General features: G+C 45.4%; 1 long non-coding RNA gene across 1 annotated transcript in view; it reads left to right on the plus strand.

Annotated features, from left to right (window-relative positions):
• Positions 1 to 344: 344 nt before the first annotated feature.
• LOC139083239 (uncharacterized) overlaps positions 345 to 22,447 on the plus strand; it is a 93,016-nt gene continuing 70,913 nt past the window's right edge. Inside the window, exon 1 of the long non-coding RNA XR_011539796.1 lies at positions 345 to 515. This is a non-coding gene — a long non-coding RNA (uncharacterized lncRNA). The remainder of the gene's footprint in view (positions 516 to 22,447) is intronic.

Genomic DNA, 22,447 nt, shown 5'->3' on the forward strand with positions numbered 1-22,447 from the left:
GCATGTACAGAACATGTATAATAGTGCATACATAAGCACACACCTGTATGTGGAAAGATAAAGCAGATATGGCAAAGCACTAACGATGGACTAGGCGAATAAAGGGTGTGAAGGGTGAATCTAGATGAAGATTACGTAGGAGCTCATTTGTAATATTTTTGCAACTTTTATGTTGGTCTGAAGTTCTTTGCAAACGAATAGTTTAGCTAATTAGGATGGCGGGTCAATGACCATGATGTCCCCGGAGACATTTGTGGGTGGCTGGCCTGGCCCCGCCCTCCGTGGTGTGTTCTGGGGTTTAATCGTCCGCCCCGCCCCAGTGCGTGCTCCCGCCCTTCGCTCCCGGTACCCGCTGGTCTGTCCCGTCTCAGTCAAGAATTGTCAAACGTGTGCTGAGCGCCAGTGCGTGCCAGGCTCCGGCAGGGCCGGGGGAGAGCAAGCAGAAGTTGTCCCCGTCCTCAAGGAGCTACAGTCTAACAGGGAAGACAGAACCAACCAGAGAATCGCAAAGGGCGGTAAGGAGAGGTGTTGATGCTGACGGAAGTGTGTCTTAGGGTCTGATCCAGGTAGCGCCTCAGGAGGACTTCCCGGGGAAGCGGCATCTGAGCCCCGGGCTACAGGATGGTGAGGACTAACTTGGCAAAGAGCGGGTGACAGAGGGACCAGCGCGTGGAGGGGGGGGGTGGGACTTGAGGGCCGAGTTGCGGGTGTTGAGAGAAGCCCAGCCACAGGCGCGGAGCGCAGGGGCAGGGCAGCGGCGGTGGGAGAGGCAGGCAGCGCTGTGGGCCCTTTCGAGAACTTGCTTGTCTTCATGCTGAGAGCCTTGGGCAGGGCGTAGGCGGTAAGGTCATGACTAGCTTTGCATTTTTGAAAAAACAATGCCTCTAGCGGCAATGAAGAGGGTGAGTTGGAAAAAGCAAGAGCGGTGGTGGGGCGAGAAGCCTGGAGGCTGCGGCTGGGGGCCAGCGCACAGCCATGCTTCCCTGGAGCCCGCGGGGGCTGGCCAGAAAGAGAGAGCTGCGTGGGCGTCAGAGATATGTGGGAGCTGGACTTGGTGGGACCCAAGGATTGACTGGACTGTCCTGTTCTGACATCCCTTTATTGAGAAATTTCCCTGTCTTTCCTTCTGGTTTATACATCTGGTTGGAAAATACTGTTTTCTTTCAAAGAGCATTTGCAAATATGCCTATTTACATGGCGTTGACTAATTGTCTTGATTGTGGATGCCTGAGATGGGTATACCTTGCACAAAGATGATGGTTTATCTCATTCGGTAAGATCACTCTCGTTAGGAATTGGGACCTACCCATCTCGCACATTCTGGAAACTTAAGATGTGGGAGATAGAAATTAATGTAGTTTTAAAACAGCCTATCGCGTGTAGGAAACTGCATATCAGAGAATAGGGTTTATATTGGAAGATATTAATTTTGACAGGGAGGAGGCCCTGTAGGATGCAATCACAATTCTGACAAATAAATGCTGTTGTATTTTTCCATGCCAAGGATGATTTACAATTGTAGTAATATGTGGTTCTCTTTGATTTATGGCATCCTGTTTGCCGTGGAATTACTTAGCAAAATCGCTTTGGTTTGATGTAAGATTTTTTCCTTGCCTAGAAAAAATTTTGGCCTGAAGAAAAGATGACATTAATTCAGGAATAGTGGAGTTATCATTGAGTTATCAAAATAAATCTGAAGGCATAAATCAGTTCTATTGCATGGAGAATGCTAAATCGATAAGCCCAGGGAGATGTTATTGATTCTGTGGTCATCACTCTAGCCTTCTTATTAGATTCCTCAGCCATATGTTTAATTGAAATGATAATGTAACTTTGGGAAAATCCATGAATCCTGACTTTGATATGGGGTTGTTCGAAGTAATGGAAACAATTTGGCCAGACTGGCCCTCCTCTTCAGATTCAGGAGGGTACACGTGGGAAGTCTTTACATCTTCCTGTCTCCTTGGAGCTTCGACTCTGGGCAGAGGATGACTCTACAGTTTTAAGTGACTCTTTTTAAATTTAATTAAAAAAATTGTATGAACAAATTTATCACAATATAAGAAGAGAGTTAAAAAAAAATTACTCACTGGGTCTGGTCCTGTGGCCGAGTGGTTAAGTTTGCACACTCTGCTTTGGTGGCCCAGGGTTTTGCTGGTTCGGATCCTGGGCATGGACATGGCACCGCTCATCAGGCCACGCTGAGGTGGCGTCCCACATGGCACAACCAGAGGCGCTCACAACTAGAATATACAACTATGTACTGGGGGGCTTTGGAGAGAAGAAGAAAAAAAAAAAGAAGATTGCCAACAGATGTTAGCTCAGGTGCCAAGCTTTAAAAAAAAAAAGAATTAGGAAAAAAATTACTCATTATTATTATTAACACCACCCTAACATATTGGCAACTATTATACTAAACTATTATCTCAGTGTCCCCTAGATCTCGTTTAAATGCATGCATATTTTTACATAGCTGTAATCAGAACAGTATCAGTTAGCTTTTGCTGCATAACAAACAGCCCCCACGTTTAGTAACTTAAAACAGCAAGCATTTGATTTGCTCCTGACTCTGTGGGTCGGCCAGGTGGTCCTTCTGCTCTCAGCTGGGAATGAATAGTCTAGGATGGCTTCACTCACAGGTCTGACACTTGGTATGATGACACAGGGATGATGGCCACATCTCTCCTTAGCCAGTAGGCAGCGAGCATGATGGCAGGAGAGGTCCCGTCAGCAAGAGGGGAAGTAATTATCAAATACTGTGCAAGTGCTTACCAAGCCTTTGTTTGTGTCACATTTGCTAATAGTCCCTCAACCAAAGCCAGTGACATGCCAAGCCCATATTTGAGAGGTGGAGAAATGGACTCTATGTCTTCATGAGAGGAGTTACAAAATATTGTGGCCGTTTTTTCTAATATACTGCAGAAATATATGTCAAATTGTATTTTGTGCTTTTTTCCCCCTAACTATACATGCTTCCTCTTGTTACTTTTTTTAAAAAAGCTAATATATTGGATATTTACTATGTGCTGATTGCTTTAGGTAAATAAAATATTTAATCCTCAGACAACCTTAAAATGTAGGTAAAATGATTATCCCCATGTTACTAATGAGGAAATGGAGGCTCAGAGGTGTCAAGTAACTCCCCTAAGGTCACACAGCTAGTAAGTGGGAGAGCGGGGATTTTAACCCTGATTGCTCTGGCTCTAGAGCCTTCCACTTAGCAAACTTTTCCTGATGATTATTACTTCCCTCTTGTTGGGTGTTTAGATGTGGATCAGTTTTTGAAGTTGTAGGAAACATTGTCATGATTTCTTAAGCTGTGTGTGAGACTGGCCCTCTGCTCCCATGCTTTCCTGACCCAAGGGTGACTCGGGCCTTAGGGCAGAGCCAGGCCATCTGCAAGTCCATCAGATAAGACTCCTTCTGACTTAGGGTAATTTTGATGTTCACCTTTTTCCTAAACCATGGAGGCGGACGGGTAGTAGCTAGATTCTGTCAAACCCTGAGTTAAGGGTCTGGGTACATCCTGTGTGACTGCTCACCCTCTCCTTCCTTCTCAGGCAGGCAGAGTATTGCAGTGAGTCCGACCAAAGCTGTCCAACATGGTCCAGGAATCTTTATCTTCTTGCCTCCTCTTCTAGGTCGAGTGTCCCCTGAATGATATCATGAAATTATTCAGGTATCCTCCCACCTCCCCATCATCCAGTGGTGGACCAGCTGACTGTTGCTTCCTGGTGGAGCCAAGCTGACGGGAGCGTGGGCTCAGGCTGTGTGTTAGAGAGGGTCGGGCCAGGCTCGGTAACCACACCCCTCAGATGAGTAGGATTCAGAACAGAACAGTTGTTTAGATGTAATTGTTGGACTAGAAAGATCATACATGAGGATTAGCACCCCCTGTTCGGAAGAAACTTGAAAGATGTCCAGAAGCTTGGTCAGTAGCTCAGAAGGATTTCTCCACGCTTTAACCACCATTTCAAGTAATTGGGCCAAAAAATAAGTATAAAGGAAAGACCACACTCTTCCTGTTTCTCCTTTACTCTCGCAACACTTCTGACACCAGACGTGTGGTGTGTGGGTTTTCCACGCACCAAGCAATTCTGTGACACCAGCTGGGCGTCCTACAATTCAGCTCAGTTCTGATAGTAATTGGAGTTATTGTGCAGCCCAGAGATTCAGGGCCCAGTGCCACAAGACTGCCCCCGACTTCAGACGCCAGTCTCAAGTGGCAGGTCTCCAGGGTACCCACAGCTTCTGTCCTCCTTGGAGGTTCCCAGCACGCCCCTCCTTGGATTTGCTCATTTGCCAGAACAGCTCACAGAACTCAAGAAAACAGACTTACTAGTTTATTATATAATAAAGGGTACAGATGAATAGCTGGATGAAGAGGTACGTAGGGTGGGGTCTGGAACAGTCCAAGCGCAGGAGCATCTGTCCCCGTGGAGTGTGCCACCCTCCTGACACGTGGGTGTGATCACCAAACTCTATACTATTGGGATTTTTATAGAGGCTTCATTGTATAGGAATGATCAATCATGAACTCAATCTTCAGCCCCTCTCCCCTTCCTGGAGGATAGGGGGTGGGGCTGAAAGTTCCAAGCTTCTAACTATGGCTCAGTGTTTCTGGTGACCAACCCCCAACTAGGAGCTATTCAAAAGCCCACCAAGAGTCACCTCATTAGAACAAAAGACACTCCTATCACCCATGAAATTACAAGGTTTCAGGAGCCCTGTGTCAGGAACTGGGGTCAAAGACAAATGTTAGAACAAAAGATGCTCCTAGTTCTCTTATCACTTAGGGAATCCCAAGGGTTTTAGGAGCTCTGTGCCAGGAACTGGGGGGCAGAGACCAATATGTATTTTCTATTATTTCACAGTGGACAACTTCCCTAAGACCTAAAACCCTTGTCCAAGAATGCCTCAAATGCTCAGCTCCTCAAAAAGTCCAGTCCCCACAGGTGTGTTATTGGGCACGCTCCAGAGGTGTACTGGAGCTCGCTCATACCGGCTTTTTTAGCATACCATCTGGTCATCAAATTTTCGGGAATTTTGTGAGCCAGTTGTTAAACACGGCCATTATTAAAAATTATATAAGCTTACAATTAAATAAATTCTATTAAAAAGGAGTAAATACTCAAAACTCATCACTTCCTGTTTACTTTACATTTTCCTGCTATCTGTGATCTTGAGGTTATTTATACCTATTTTATCAGTGTGGTGGAGATATTGTATCATGGTGTGCTATTTTGTGTTTCTTCCCAACTGCCATCCATGACGCTATGTTGGTAGCTTGGAATCAGCCATGGTGGGAGTATTTACACCCTGGAAATCTGCAAATGATACAAATCAGGGCTTGGTTTTTTGTTTTGTGGAATCGCCTAGACTTAAGAAAGTAACAGAGAAAATGTGAATAATGCATATTTAAACTTAAAAAGAGTGTCATGTCTCTACCTGTTACATTGAGAATAGTACAGAAAATTCAGGAAATTCTCTTAGTATTTGAAACTATCATCTGACTCAGCAAGGAGGTCACTCGTGTTGTGGATGAACAAGTCTAGTTCTGACACACGTCTTCATTCTTTGCCTTGCTTTCTACTTGTTAGTGTAAAGGAAAATATCAACCAACATTCACGGGGTAACTATACTCGTTTGTCAGTTGCAACCATATCCATACAAGAATCTGCAAAACTCACCATTGTGTGACTCCATTGGCTATATGGAATTTATAATAAAGAGTTTTGTATAATTTATTATTGATGATTGAGTGCTAGACATCCTTTATATCAGTAAAATTTTTATTAAATTTATATATGTAGTCTAGCCACATGTGCACACTTTTTTTTTCCCCAGAGAGAAGTTCTTAAACATCCGCCAGCACACCATTAGCATATTCCCACCACTCTCTTACTGGTCACATATAAGAAGCAGGGGAATTTTCCTCTGCCGTATGTATGCTTGAGGATGCCACCTTTCCTCTATTCTTGGCTCGCTCAGCCACAGGGAGCCCCGCAAAGCATCAGGTTCAGCCCACTGGGGAAGTCCAAAGGACAAGAAAATGACTGTGCCACAGTCTGAGGCCTTCCCTAGGAAGGACTGTACCTGAGCGGGTAGAGGACAGAGTTCTCAGTTCTCGGGGCTCCTCTGAGTGACTGTCTCGTTCGTCACAAAGGAGCATTTTAGAATTTTGCATTTACGTTTATCAAAGTAACCATGACAACAAGCATTTAGGTGCTTTCTCATTGACAAAGCACACCCACGTTTGTTAACTTATTTCCTATTTCTCAAGATGTCTCTGTTTCTAGCAATTCACGTGCAGCTGGAGAGGGGGAATATTTCTCACAGCCTTGGAGCCAGCCAGCTCATTCCTCTCCAGGATGTTGTTGCCTCTCGCACATGGTATTCAAGGCGCTTACTTATTATTTCCTAAACTCTTCATTGCACCCAACTGCAGTGAATTCAGGGCAGGAGACAAAACTCCTTCAGGGGTTATTAACGGTTCGAGTGGAAAGAGTGATCCCACTTGCCAAAAGTGAGTGAGATGGTGTTGTCTTTGAATCTGTTTCTCTCCCTGGGCTGATGATTGGGAGCACTGTGGGGTACAGAGACGGGAGCAAGCGCTGTCCCAGGATTATGGAGAGAGTTCCTCACCGTGTTCTAAATACTGTACCTGTTTTAGCATCCATCACAACGGAGGAAAACGCCATCCCACCCAATTATTTTCTTTTGTTGTTGTGATCAACGTCATAGCATGCAAAGTTTGCTCTGGAAAATTCTGCGTAGAGTAAGGTATGAATTAATTCTGAAGCACGTGGCAACTCATTTGTAATCGTTCACGCCTGTTAACAACAATTAGGCGAGGTCTCAGCAGCACACACGGTGTTGGGAGTTTGGCTATTGTCCAGTTAACATGATTGATTTTCAGAGCTCCTGGGGACCTCTCAGACCCGAAAATGGTTGGGACTAAAAGAAGGGATTTGATGTCCTCTGATAATCAAACTAAATCAGATTGTTATCAAATCGTAACTCCCCTCGATGCTGCGTGAGCTTGGATTGTCCACAATAGCATCCTTGGTACGCTTGGGAACGAAAAAATTCAATTTCAACGGTAAACACAGTTAGAGAATGAAAGTAGTTCAGAGGGCAGCTTATGCATAGAACCAAGCCCAACTCGTTAGGGCCAACAAATACCACCGAAGTCTGCAGAACTGAAGCTGCGTCTTATCCAGCCAAAGGTTGCCAAATATATTTCTTCGCCAAGGTTTGCTTTTTTCTCTTTAGTTATTGATCACCTTTGTGAAGGACAGAATATTGACATGTGCAGAAGACCGTAACGAGTCGAAATAGTTTCAGATAGAGTCTCTTGGGCAGGGTTTCGTGTTCTGATTTAAGTGGGGCCCACTGGTCGTTCTGAAATAGCTTCTGTAACCAGTTTCATCACAGATCTAATCATCTGAGACATCGGCCCCTGTAATTTGACTGAAAAGCGGTGAGACAGCAAAAGCTTCAGTTCTTGAAAAGGATTTAGCAGCCAGCCAGCGCATGCTTATTAGCGATGCTCTTATACCATCTCCTCTCGTCTCTCCTCACTCCAACCACGACTAAATAAATCCAGAGGCTTGAGTCGTGGATGGAGATGGGAGGGGCAGGAGAGAGGACAGAACAGACTCCTGGGAGAAGACTATTTAGTTAAAAAAATATTAAACAAGGCTTTACTGTCCTACACAAGTTCTAGTCTCAAATATCGAGAACTTGAAAAGCGAGTCATTTTTTTTCAGAGGACAGGCAAGGACACCCCCTCAGGCCGGATTATGGTGGAAAGAATTTAGCACTTGTTGAGCGGAGACCTGGCTCCTGGGAACTCTTCTCGGCTGTGTGACCTTTGATGAGACTCTTAACCTCTCTGAGCCTTGGTCCTTTGTTTGAGGCTGTGTTTACTTTCAGCCTGTTCCACTTTTTTTTTTCATGGTAAACCTTTCCACTTTTAAGATGAAATCCTTAGCAGACTTTGCTCTAGCATCAGCTTGTCCTAATTTTTATGCTTTGGATTATTAGCAAACATTATGGTCCTTAGAAACTGTACTGCAGATATCCGGGAAGGCCAGATGTTTTTGGAAGGTATAAACCGAAGTGTAAGGAAGGTGCCATCCTTCAGGTACGCCTAACATCACAAACCAACCCTCATTTTGATTGTGAACACTACAGCATTAAATTAAAAAAAAAAAAAACACATAGAAAACTTGGTGGATGTATGTTACCCAAGCCCCCTCCTTTGCACATCTTAGATGTTTATTAGAGGTCACCTTCCTCCACCCCCGCGTTGACCCGTGGCTCACCCTTCGTCCTCACCTTCTCTCCTCGCCTTCACGCTATCGCCTGGGACTGCCTTCGCTTCTTACTCACCGGCTTCACCCTCTGCTGGAAACCACCCTTCTCCCTTCGTTCCTCCCACGCACAGTGACAAAGCCCAAGGGGAGCAGACCTGCACGAAGTGTTTGGAGATGTCAGAGGGGGGTTAAGGCACAGGACAGGGGTCAAGTTCAATCCAGATGCTCCTGTTCCTAGAAATTGACCGTCGAGCCCCCACTGTGGTGGGTCTGTGGTGATGGGGGGAGGAGGACGAGATGGGACATTTAACAGCTACCGTTTCCTCCCCTCCTCCTTTCCAGGTCCTGGAATCAGAATGTGAGAAGAGAGATGGGGGAGTGCATCTCAGGACGAGAAAAGGGAAGGGAGGCAGCTGCAGAGAGCAAGCTGCCTCGTTCACGGCTTGCCTAGAGCCAGCTCTGTTAGCAATAACCCCCCAACTAGAAGACCTTTAAAAATTCCTTTGGCTTCCAACATCTGGTTGAGCCAACTGCACTGCAACACAGAGTCTGCTTGATGAGGCTGCCCTAAGCCCCCCGCTTTTCTCTGTCAGCTCCCTTACCGGTCTGGCTTTGTAAAAGCTCTTTGGGGGTGTTCAACTAGCTAGTGACAGATCTGGAGATTTCACCACTTTTAGGGCCCGTGCTTTGCTTGGCGGGATAAAGAGATCCTTCTGCTGTCACTCATCTGATCCAACTTGTCTTCCGACCGTCACATCCCCCAGGTCACAATGAAAAGGCGGATTAGCCTGATTCTGGAGGCCCGTCAGCTTGATGCTCTTGGTTAAATGACACCCGCTACGAACCACAGAGCGGAGCTTTGCGGGGTGAGGCTGGGTGCATTATTAAACGACTTCATTTCATAAATTTGCCGTCAGCATCCTAATCCTCAGTCAAGTACAAGCATGAGAAACCTCGTTAGCCACGATTAGGCGACACTGATGGTTAACACCATTTTCTCATCCCACAGGATTCATTTTCATTACAAGTCTAAATTGATTAAAAAAAAACTTCGACAAGAGCACCTGACCGATAGTGACTTTAGGGGTTTTCACGATGAAGGCCTGTTACAGGCAAACTTTCGATTGTTCAGCTTGATTTTACATCCGGGTTTACGCTGGGACCTATGTCCTATATGGTTTCTAATCCTTCAGCCTCCTCTTCCGCCTTACCTGTATCTTCCTTACCTGTGGGTCTTGTCCATCAAACTGGCTAGGCGTTCTCCACATACGCACCAGTCCACTAAAGGTGCAGAGCATTTCCCAGAGGGGGCAGTATCAGGAATGGTTTTCATCTTCCTTCCGTTAGGGTCTGAGGTGGAGCCGTTCTAGGTCCTTGGCAGTGCCCAAGCTTCTGGTCAGACTGGTGGATTCTGACCTGGCTTTGGCTCCTTTCCCCCACTGGCTCCCTCTTGGGAGCAGTGCCCTCACGTTCCCCATGCCTGACAGTGCCAGGTGCACAGGAAGCTCTCCACACATGTAAGAATGAGGGGCCGAGAACCCCAGGTTCCAAATACACAACTGTTGTCCTCCTTACTTGAGAGCTGTGCTCCTCTGGGTCCTGGGGAAAGCAGACACGGAGATGGGATTAACATGCAAGGATTTCACTAGGGGTGCTGCCAAGGTGTGAGAAATGGGGGGGAGAGCTGTCAGACGTGATGCCAGTGTGAAGGAGGGAGGGAGGCAAGGCAGGGTGGTACTGTCCTGGACTGCCGTGCAGGCAAAAGAAGGGTCAGCAAGGATGCTGAGGACTCTCAGAACCAAAGCCAACAGCCAGCCGACGCAGGGACCTGCCTTGGCATCCCTGCCATGCTCAGTCATTGCCTGGGAGCAGTGGGTGGGAAGTGTGGCCTTGGTGGTGCCATATTTCCAAGTGCAGTAGCTGGGGTCCTTGGAGAATTACGCACCCTGGAGGTGGAGGTCTGTGAGGCACCTTCCCGGGGCTGCCACAGAGCCAATGGCTAGAGCTGAGCCAAATGCCACTGTCCAGTGCCTGCCTCTCGGTCTGCCTTCTGTTGAGCTGTGGATGCTGTAGTCTCCTGTCGTCAGCTGTGGTTCACGACTAGGCCCTGTTGCCCATGAGGCCATTGACAGCTCGGGGCGTGCTGCTGCTGTTGGCCGAGCTGCCGTACACTTTCTTGCTGTTGTAGGTGCCATGTTAGCTGAGAAAGACACAAGTCATTCTGCCAGTGAGAGACGGGGAGGGAGAGAGGGCTGTGGGGCTGGAGCAGGACTGCAGAGGGCCTCAAGTGCTGCGCGGAGGCGTTCAGACCACCATCCTGAGGGCAGTGGGGAGTGTTTAGCATGGAGAGCGATATGGTCAGATTTGTGAATAAGAAAAGCAGCTCCAGCAGGCAGGACGAATGGCTTGGGGAGGGAGGCTGCAGGGAGGAGAAGCAAGCAAAGAGATTATTTAGGGAGTTGCTGCAATCGTTTACTTAAGAGGATGGGTGGGACGGAGCACCTGTATCACCTTCTCCATCTGTATTCCCAGCTACCCCGTCGGGGCCTTGTCCTTTCATCGTCCGCCCAAGAGGAGGTCCTTTCTGGTTAGCCCACTTAGGATTCAGGACCCCGTAACTACTTTCTCCCTTCTCTTCCTCTGGCAACAGCTAAACTACTTGGTATAATAGTTTTGTTTAAGATCACCTCTGTTCAGCTGCAGTTATTTACACCCTTGGTGTTTGGGGAGGAAAATCACCCTTCCAGCTCATGCTGTAGGAGGGGCCACGCTTGAGTGAAGCTCACAGACCCCTTTGACATAGGTGCTCGTGTGTGGTTCCTCACTGGCAGGAAGTTGGTGCTTCATGTGCTGTTCTGTTCTCCATTTTCACTGTAGTTAATTCCATTCGCTCTGCTAACTCTCTCTCAACCTTTCTCCTTCCTTTCCTTCTGGAAGTTGTTTTTTTTTTTTTTTTTTTGAGGAAGATTAGCCCTGAGCTAACAACATCTTGGGCCAATCCTCCTCTTTTTGCTGAGGAAGACTGGCCCTGAGCTAACACCCATGCCCATCTTCCTCTACTTTATATGTGGGATGCCTACCACAGCATGGCGTAACAAAGGGTGCCATGTCCCTACCTGGGATCTGAACTGGCGAACCCTGGGCCGCCGAAGCGGAACCTGTGTGCTTAACCGCTGCACCACCGGGCCAGGCCCCTTCTGGAAGTTCTTTGTGGAAGGTGAGCTCTCACTTACTCTCAGTGGTTTCGGATCATCCCTTCTTGAGGAGGGAGTGTTTAGATGGCCACACAAGTCTTCTAATTCACGGTTTTACCCCCTCCCCCCGCCTTAGTTTTTTTCTAGCTCTTTCCCTTTTTCTCTTATTACATTCACACCCCAAGTTTGTCGGAAGACGGCGCTCTCGAGGATGGAGGAACTCCTGGACCTCCACTTCCAACTCGTCTCTGGAGGTTTGTCTTCTCTCACGGGGCTGTTTACAGCTGTTGGCACCCACCAGCTGCGCCCCTGGGCTCTGCTCCCTGATTGCCACCAGGAGACACAGCTCTTCCCCTAAAGCAGAGCTGAGACCAGGCTGGTGTGATTTAGATCTCGCCGCAGGTTTGCAGGGGACCATGAAGGGGCTTACATACAGAGTTACTCACTCTGGGCGGCCAGCTGTGGCTGCAGCTGGAGCAGCTGTTTCTGGTGTCTCTTTGCAGCCCTTGGCTGGCAGCCCTAGTCAAAGACAGTTTCTCGCATCTCCTAACCCAGGCGCACCCCCAGAGTCTCCGCATTACTTAGAGTCCAGCCCAAGAGAGCAACGTGCACAAAGAAGAACAACGTCCCTGCCTCTTATCTCAGACCTGCCTACAGAGTTTTAATAAGGTCCTGTTCTAGGACTACGTACACTCTACACCGCCACTCAGAGCAGTGCGGTCTCACGCTGTGGTCTGATGAGGGAATCTAGTCAGAACACAGTTACCCAATGGCCTCCCTCGTGGACATTTGCAAGAAACCTTCCGCCACAGCTTCGTGATGTCCTGTCCTGCCCCTCAGGGCGCTCACACATCAGCTTGAGCCGCTTGTTAAATGCAGATTGCTAAGGTTTTTGCTCCTGGAAATTCTGATTCGATCCGTCTGAGATGCTCCACTGATGAGCAGCTTAAAATTTGGTTTCTCCAAGCTGGCTCTGTGCTTGTCTTTAGCAGCGTGGGCTCAACTGAGCATGGGGTTCAGCTCCCACAGAGAAATGCAGAGGCCAAGGTCAGGGGTGAAGGACAATTGCAAATCGGACATGGAGACTATGGTGTTTGTATCCACATCCATGAAACTGAGGGCACATCTCCTAACGTTTGCAGCTACTGCCTCGGGAGCCTGTTTTCCATTTGGAATCTCAGTCTTAAGGTCCACAGCCTGTCAAAGAAGTTTTTAGTAGTGAGAAAAGGAGGATGGAGTGACCTGGGGAATCAAAAGTCATACCTAGGTTTTAGGATTTTGTACCAAATTTGATATTCTCTGCACTGAAAAGAACCCCCTGTTCTTGGATTAGATTGAATTTATTTGGTGCAAACACACATCCTATAAGTAGCAGTGTATTTTTACTTTCAAAGACCCTGCACGAAAGACCAGCAGTTGTCAGGAACAGCAGCAAACAACCTTGTAAACTCTTTAATGCAATCAATTAATTAGTAAATTGCTACCACTTTTAAATGAGGCATCCATTCATCGTCGGTGTGACTATAAAGCTGCTGAAATAAAAATTTACTGTTTTCAAATTGGCATTTTATAATGAAAAACAAATTGCTTTATGTAGAACATTTACTTAATTATATTTGCTCTCGTGGGATTTTATCTGAATTTCCCGGCATGTGAAGGAAAGGAGCTAGGTTCTAAGTTGAGAAAAAAGAATAATGGGGAGGTTTTCTGTAATAATTTTTGAGGATTGCATGGAGAAGACGTCAATTTTACTGTACATCCGCCATACAGGGAATTAAAAAACGTACACCATATATGCAGCAGTGTGTCCTACTGGAGAGTAAATCTGTATTTTCCTTCTGTCCTAGCAAGAGAGGGTCAGAAAGATACCTTGGTTGTCTTAAGGAGAATAAATCTTTGAATCACGGAAACTACCCGCTACCCTGCCCCCATGAAGAGATCTAGAACCCCTGTTGTCACTGAGGGGCTGGGACATTCCATTTTCCAGAAAAGCAAGTGTGACCAGACATTTCGGGGGACCAGGGTCTGAGAGGAGAAATGAATACCATCCTGTGAGGAGGCTTGGGGAAGAGAGGGTGCCTGTGGCTGTGGGCCCACGAGGTGGTGAAAGTTGAGCCCATGTGGTTCCTGATTCTAGGGCTGGCTTTCAGTCCGGGAAGTGGGGGAGGATGGGAACAGAGAGCGAGCCATGGCGATGGGCATCCTGCCACCTGGCATTGTGTTCTTGGCTTGTCCCTCCCGCCTGCTAGGCTGTGCTCCCGGGGCTCTCTCAGGGGTCCCTGCAGGCAGTGATACCCACTAACACAGTCAGGGAGCGGGGCTCGAGGGTCCATACTTTGGAGAGAGGGTGAATCATGGAAGTGCCCCCTGGGGAAATATGGGAGAGTCAGAAGGCTGGCCATCTCGTTTACATAAGGCTTCATCGTGAGGCAGGGCTTTCTGACCACGAGGGGTATTAGTCACTGTGATAAAGACCACGTGGACTCTCCTAGGGGCCTTTGACATAGGAAAGTCTCCTCTCTTTGGGGTTATTTTGCCTGATGGGGAATAGGGGACAGGGATGGGGGAGGAAGAGCAGTCAAGGATACCAGAAGAGGTTCATTTCTCACGCTGGGATTATCTGCTTACTCATCTGCTGAAACCCGGATGGGTCCCATCATTGTTCCTGCTCCTCCTGGCTTGCTAGAACTCCCCCAGGGCGCATTAAAAAAATACGGAAATCAGGCACATTATCCTCTATGTTTGGCTTCATAAAAATTAATTATGGGAAAAATATATGCTGTGACGTACTCTTTTTATCCCACTGAGAGGAGAACCTTTGTAGTGCTTTCTTTGGTGGATAGAACTCAATAGTTCTCCTTTGTGTAGTAAAATGGTATTGTAGTCATGCTTGATGGAGGTATTGCATGTAATTACAAGCCTGTTGAGTTCTGCATTTAAGCCCAGTTTCGGGGGATGTGGAGCTCAGCCTTTTTCAATCACACAGGATTAAACTCAGCATTCAAGTTTTTGCATAAAGCTAGTGCTAGCTGGTTAATGTGCATTCTGACCACTAGTGTGGAGAAAGATTAATTCCACTCAGGGTCCTCAGCTGACATGTGCCGGTATTGCTGGACCAGTGTTTGTGGCAAAGGACGATGTCCTTTCTGACGTGGGGCTCCTGCCCCATTGGTTTGCATCCATGTCACACCGGCTGTCAAAATATTTTCAGTATTGCCTCTGACTTACATCTCTATCTTTTTTTCACATGGGGGTTGGATTGCCAAGCTTTAAGCCAAGGTATTGTGTCCAACCTTGAAAATAAGTGCCAACTGACTTGCCTAAAATTTATGGGCATCTGGTGAAGTGCAGTGGATTTGCAAGGAGCTACCTCCAGGCTTCATCAGAGGAGGCAATTGAGTACTGTTGAAATAATTGTTCTTTTTTTTTTTTTAACAGTCCATTCATTAAGCTTCTCATGGGCAGGCTTCCATACAAGGGTTGGTCATAGCTGGGACTGCAGGTCAATAACATCCCATACCTGTGATCATTTCTCCCTGGGTTTCAGTGTGCTCATCTGGTCCAACAGTATCCTGGCCTCTCTGACTCTGTGATGGGTCAGCTTACTAGGTCAACTCTTGAGCTGGGCACGTGCTTTCGTGTAAGATTGTGAAAGTTGATCTCCTGATCTCCCCGGGGTCCGTATTTCTGACTGTTGTCCTCTATGCTGAGTTTCTGAGAGGTATGACTCTGCCTAGAAGGGCTGGGAAATGGGAAGAAAATGGGAAAAGGCAAAAAAGCTTTGGGATTTATGTAACAGTGGTGAGAGTAGAGACTGCCCTTCTCTTGTCCAATTTCCCCAGCCTTTGTTAACTCTCCTTGCCTAAGCAAAGCCAGTCATATGTTGTAGACCTGTTTTGACCTACTATTCCAAACATATAATTATGACTTATAATAATAATAATAAGTGGGATAATAGCTGTCATGTAGCAGAGCAATGGCCACATGCCAAACCCAGGGCTAGTGGTTTCACATTCTTTCATTTAATCTTTAGAACAACAACCCTGTAAGTAGGAATTATTTCCCACATCTTCTAGATAAATAACCTGAGCCTCTGAGAGATTAGTAACTTGCCCAAGTTTACTTAGCCTAGCTCTGTCCTGCACCAAAGTCCACAGTCCATCCTTGCCACCCTGTGGCCTCCCAAAGGAATCCAGTGGTCTTATTTGGCCAATGCATTTTTGAAAATGAGGTCTGAGTAAGTGTTTCATGTGCTCTAACTTTGTATGCAAAGTTCATATTTCCTTTAAAATTCCTCTGCTCACTCCTCCAGTCAAGGTTATCTTGGACACAAAGAGTTCTTCAAATATTCAGGCCACCTGTCACCCATGGCATGCTCTGAACCTTGACAGTCTCTGAAGTGTTCCTCCCCTTGCATGAAAACAGCTCTATCTGGCTTATAATTAGAAGTGAAATAATTTTAAATGGCTTCCACACGGCTCAGCTTTCCGAGAGGTTCCAGTTACATATAAGTTCACATCAACAGATAATCAGAGGCCAGAGCTGGAGAACTCGGTTCCTGCCTTCTAATTGGCATGAAGCAGGGACATCTGCTCTGCATGAAGCCTGGGTCAGGCTGTCGCTCTCATCTGTGACCTCCTGCGGTCGGGAGGGACTCGCTTGGAATTACCTAAAGACTTCACAAGGGCATTGAAAAATGGGATGGAATCAACTTGAACAGAAAGCCCTAATTGGTTTGAATCCTTCCTTAACCATCAGTAATTATTTTGGGATTGATAGCCCAGCTTATAAAATAAACGTTTCCCTTCCAAAGGTAGAATTTCTTGCCTTGGTTACAAGTCCAAACAATTTCACTTAAAAGGCTTCATTAGAGATGGACTTGATCTCATTCTAACTACTCTTCTTACTTAAGATGAATTTTTCAATTGGAGAATATGGAACATTTATTCAAACTTCATCTCAACCTTCCCCTCCATCTCTTCAATACACACACACACACACACACACACACACGTGCACCCACCCTTTATTATTATGGGCCTGGAGAGGGTAAATTGCTTGCCCAAAGTGATACTGCCAGTAACAGAACCAGAATATGAACCCAGGCAGCTGGTTCCAGAACCTGTGGCCTTAACCACTATACTTGTGGTGGCAAAGAATGGAGAGAGGAGACACAGGAACACCTAGATTCATATGCTCATACTGTGTCTTTTCTCCACATTATTCCCCCTTTCCTTTGAGTATATTTAATTTTTCTAGTGCTCAGGGGTAGGTGGTAAAGAAAACTTGTTGAATTGATATTTGCATGTGGGCTTGGAAGAACACTGGGAGTGCTGACGACTTGTCCCTTGTTTTGGCCACTGACAATTTCAAGCCTTGGCCTGGGGTGGGCACTGAGCTTGGCAATGCCTTGTTGGGCCTGGGGAGGGGGGGGTGGTTTTTTTGTGCTGCATCCCAGGAGATTCCCAGTCAGTCAGGAAATAGACTGCCCAAAGCCTATGTCCAAATTGGTCGAGAGAGGAAGGAACAGCCAAGAGGGAAGCTGGTGGGGCCCAGAGCCTTGGGTAGGCCGTGGCTGGGAAAACCTGCGTGGGGAGTCAGGAAGGTGGTCTCGGGCACAGATTCAAAACAGGGAGCTCTTAATACGGCTTCCAGGGGTCAGTGGGCAGCTCTGTACTCCCAGGGCTTGGGAATACAGCTCAGGAAAGGACAGAGGCATCTGTTCGGTGGCCAGCTGTAACTTGGAAGCATTATTCTCTGTCTGCCATTGCTGTGTTGCAGAAAGCATGATTGAGGTCAAGTCGGAGCCAGGGCTAAAGACCAAGAATGGAGTAATGTCTGCAGAGAGAAGGGCAATTAGCAGATTCCGTAATTAGAGTTGGGTTCCTATTTCTCCAGTCAGTTCTAATCACTTGTTGGGTTTTCACTCAGCTCCCTTGGCCTGCAGTGTGCAGCCACAGAGTTCAGAAAATCAGGACCCAGTGATCTTGGTTAAACTAAGTCAGACCTGATTTCCCCTTCTGTAAAAAGATCATCACAAATCTTATTTCCTGAGACTATGAGGATCCAAAGAATTAATATGTGAAAGTGTTGGCAAGCTCTGTAGTTTAGTTGTTTATTATGTTAGTGATAATGATGCCTTATTAGTCATTAATGCCGGCTAGTAAATGATTCTGTGCTTAAATTTCATGCTTCACTGAGTCCCGCTGACTTCATTTCTCACCAAGGTGCCGTTCTGCACTGACACCTGTAATCAAAGCTTGGAGATTTGCTTAGGTACCAAAGATCAATCTTGACAAAATTCATGAAGTTTCTAATTTCTTTTCTGTTCACTGGGCATTAGCCATCATCCGTGGGATGTGACATTCTCATCTTATTCTGATGGGAATTTGTATTTAAATATATGTTTGGAAAATGTCTTGTTGGAAAGCTGCAAGTCGACTGTGGGAAAAGTGCTTTCGTTGAACAGAAATCTCACCCTGGAACCAAGCTCGATATTTCATTACATGACACCTTCATTCTAGGTTGATACTGAAGACTTCCATCTTCCGTTCCACATCTCCTTCCTTTCCTTCAACCAGGATTTAATTGCAAGCGATCAAACTCATCTGTAATTATTCTGTCCTAAAGATACAGATGGAAATAAGATGTACGTCCATCCTCAGTAAGCTTGCTATCTGGGAGAGAAGACAAACTTGAAAATAGATAATTATAATATGGTGAGATAAATGCCATGAATACATATATACAGAGTCCAGAAGTGGTTTTTCAACAGGAAGGAGCCAATGCATCTTAGCATTTTAGCAGGAAAAAAATGCCTTTTGCCACTATCCCCAGCTAAATATGCAACCCCAGAACTCATTCATGACCTAGTAAAACAGACTCACCTTGCTTGCATATAATGTTAATTTAACTATCCTTTTTATTTTCAGAGGTTAAGAAATAAGGTGGGTTTTTGTTAGTTCCGTCTCTTCCTTCTTTCGTCTCACTGTACTTCTTAATCCGTAGCTTATGTATTTATAATGCAAACCACGTTAGGTCATCCCTGCTGCCCCCATTCTCTCCAATGATCTCTCTAGGTGTTGTTTTTATTTTTCCATTGTAAACGTTTAATGCTCCTTTCCTTAAAATCCAACCTTGCCCCATCAGATTTGCAAAAATTTGAAAGCTTGACAATACACTTGTTGGCAAGGCAATGGGGAAATGGGTATTCTCCTAGATTGTTGGTGGGAATGGAAAATGGTACAATTCCTATGGAGGGAAATTAGGTAATATCTAACCATCTGTGTGTGCATTTATCCTTTGATCCAGCAGTCCAGTTTCTAAGAGTTTATCCTGATATACTTCCAACAATATGAAAATACAAATACACAAGGTTATTCATTTAAAAATACAAATATTTGTAATCTGTCTATTTATATATTACAAATATTATACAAAATACAAATATCACAAGGTACTTTTTTTTTCTTAAAGATTAGCACCTGAGCTAACAACTGTGCTAATCTTCTTTTTCTTTTTTTTCTGCTTTCCCCAAATCTCCCCAATACGTAGTTGTATATTTTAGTTGAAGCTCCTAGTTGTGGCATGTGGGACGCCGCCTTAATGTGGCCTGATGAGCGGTGCCATGTCTGCACCCAGGATCTGAAGCAGTGAAACCCTGGGCCACCGAAGTGGAGCGTGTGAACTTAACCACTCGGCCCCGGGGCCGGCCCCCACAAGGTAGTTTTACTTGTAATCACAAAAACATTGGAAACCACCTCAATGTCCAAACATAGGAAATTGATTGGAAAAAACTATAGTACTCACACACAATGGAGTGCTAGGCAGTGGTAAACAAGAATGAGGAAGATCTCTATAACTGCTGTGGAACGATTTCGAGGAGATATTAAGTGAAAAATGCAAGTGCAAAAGAACATGTATAATATGCTACCTTTTGTGCAAGAAAGAAGGGAAATCAGAAAACATATTTGCTTATCTTTACAAAAGAAACACAAGAAGGATAAATCAGGGAACACTTAAGTTGATTACCCACAAGAGGTGGGGGGAATAGGGCTGAAGAGATATGGAGGGAGTAATACTTCTTGGAGTGTATCTTTTTGCACAGTTTTGACCTTCAGAAGCATGTTAATGTTCTACATATTCAAAAGTAAAATGAATAAGGATGGGAAGGGGAAAAAAGTCCCCCAAACAGAAATTAAACTGAAACAAATCACCCAATTGTATTTCAAATGAATACCTTAGCCATACTGAAGAGAAAAAAAAGAAATGACTAATCTAATTTACTTATGAACACAGTGTTTGACTGTATACCTCCGTCCTAGGTAGGGGTAGGGGAGGAGGGAAGTGCACACACATGCTGAACTCTTTTTAGTAGGCTTGTTTTTTGTAGCAGTAGGGAAAAGCGATTCTGAAACACTTCTGTGTGTATTTTAAGACTGAGCAAGTGAGTAAATGTGTTGTTCTTCTTGGGAGCCAGGGTTCTTAGGAGGGAAGAAGGGACATAATATGGAATGGGGAAAGGCAAAAAGGGCCCTGCTGGGATGGGCTGAAATTGGAGGCATCAGTGTGTACTGTGTTTATAAAATATACATCTGTGTTTACGTAGGTGTATGCATGTGTGCATGCATATTTGTATGTATATGTATGTATAAATGTACATACATGCAGATATTACCTAGCTTTGTCTGCTGAGAGCGCTAAGAAGCAATAACACCTCAGTAGCACTGAGCACACCTCACAACCCGATCTTGGTCTCTAATACCATTCCCCACTAACAGGAATGGGAGCTCTGGGAGAAACAGCTGATTCCAGGGCTGGGGCAGCATAGGTATGAGATGAGCCTAGAACATTTTGTTGTGCTAGAAATTAAGAAAGTGCAAAACAAGAGATGGGAGCATGTCACCAGGGCACAGGAGTCAGCTTGAAAGGAATCCTACTGGTTAAATTTGGGACAATTTTTTTTTTTTGAGGCAGATTAGCCCTTAGCTAACTACTGCCAATCCTCCTCTTTTTGCTAAGGAAGACTGGCCCTGAGCTAACATCTGTGCCCATCTTCCTCTACTTTATATGTGGGACGCCTACCACAGCATGGCTTGTCAAGTGGTGCCATGTCTGCACCCGGGATCCGAACTGGCAAACCCTGAGCCGCCAAAGTGGAACGTGTGAACTTAACTGCTGCACCACCCGGCTGGCCCCAAATCTGGGACAATTTGAATACCAAAATAATTAAGTATGATAATGAATCATAAACCATTAAAAATAGCAATTCATGACTGTACTAATAATAAGTGGATATATTAATAATCAATATATGGAGGAGAAGTGAGGGCTCTCGCTTAGAGTGAAATGCTAAATGCCAACTAGTGAATTGGGAGAAGGTGCTAGAGTGGGAAGTCAGCATTTTGCAAACATTGTGGTAAAGATTAGATCAAACAAGAATCGTCAATGCATGCTAAATTTAGGGGGAAATTGAGATGAGGAACAGAATATTTGTATGGTCCCCTTTTTTTTTTTTAAAGATTGGCACCTGAGCTAATATCTGTTGCCAATCTTTCTTTTTTCTTCTTCTCCCCAAAGCCCCCTGGTACACAGTTGTATATTCTAGTTATGAGTGCCTCTGGTTGTGGTATGTGGGACGCCGCCTCAGCATGGCCTGATGAGTGGTGCCATGTCTGCACCCAGGATCTGAACCTGTGAAACCCTGGGCTGCTGAAGCGGAGCGTGCAAACTTAACTACTCGGCCACGGGGCCAGCCCCGTCTGGTCTTAAAGTATCTCCCATAGACTGATTACTAATGCCAAGGGGAAAAAATAGTAATTATACAGTGGAGAAATTTGACATCTTGACTGATTGATCAAAATTTGCGTCTCCAATGACACCAGGTGGACACCATGTCCCTCTAGATGTGATACTCTGAGAAGGACACAATATCACCTGTGTAGTGTTCTGGCCAAGAATGTATAACTAGAATCATGAAGAAACATTAGACAAACTCCAGATGAAAAACATTCTATTAAAAACGAGGGAGAGGGGAGTGCCATACTTAAAAAATGTCATTGTCCTGGAACACTCAATCTGGACCATGACTGCTAAATGCCATCTCTGACCCTAGACTGGATTCTATAGTGGAGGGGAAAATGCTGTAAGGACATTATTGTGTCACTTGACAAAAACGGGATATGGAGAGTAGATTAAAGTATTCTTTCAAAGTTAAATTTACTGAAGATGCTAACCATCTATAGTTACGTAAGAGAATGTCTCTGTTCACAGGAAATACAATCGATATATTTAGGAGTAAGTGTCCATGAGGTATGTAACCTTTCCTGAAATGATTCAAGGGAAAAAATATACATATCCAGAGAAAGGAGGAGAGAGAGAAAGAGACAGAGACAGAGAGACAGAGAGAGAGAGACAGAGAGAGAGAGAGAGGGAGAGGAAGCAAATAATAAAGCACATGGGTAAACTGTTCCAATAGGTAGATTCGGGCAAAAGAAAATCAGGTGTTCTTTTACTATTTTTATTCTTGTAAACTTTTCTCTAAGTTTAAAGTGATTTTCAAATAAAAAGTTAGAAAAATTCAGTCTCGCATGCCTTGCTTTGGTGCAGGAATATTTATATCCCTTCTAGTCTGTTCCTTGGTTTTGGTTCTGGGTACCATGTTGATGTGTGACCACTTGTTAGAATAGATAACATCAGTAATCAAGAAAAAACACTTTTTTAGGGGCAGTGAAGCCCTCTCTTTGCAAATGAAATCTTCTGTGGAATGTCCAGCTGTAGAAGAGATGAAAGACGCCTTTGATGGAAGCATGTGTGTATTTGTTGGGGGCAGTACTTGAGCCCTGTCTACTTCATCTCCCACCCCGAGGTGGGCAGCCATGAGCTTCCTCCAGAAGATGGAGTTTGACAACCACTGCTCTTAAGTAAAGTGGG

The sequence above is a fragment of the Equus przewalskii genome, chromosome 5 (assembly GCF_037783145.1).
Source record: "Equus przewalskii isolate Varuska chromosome 5, EquPr2, whole genome shotgun sequence".
Classification (NCBI taxonomy): Eukaryota; Metazoa; Chordata; class Mammalia; order Perissodactyla; family Equidae; genus Equus; species Equus przewalskii.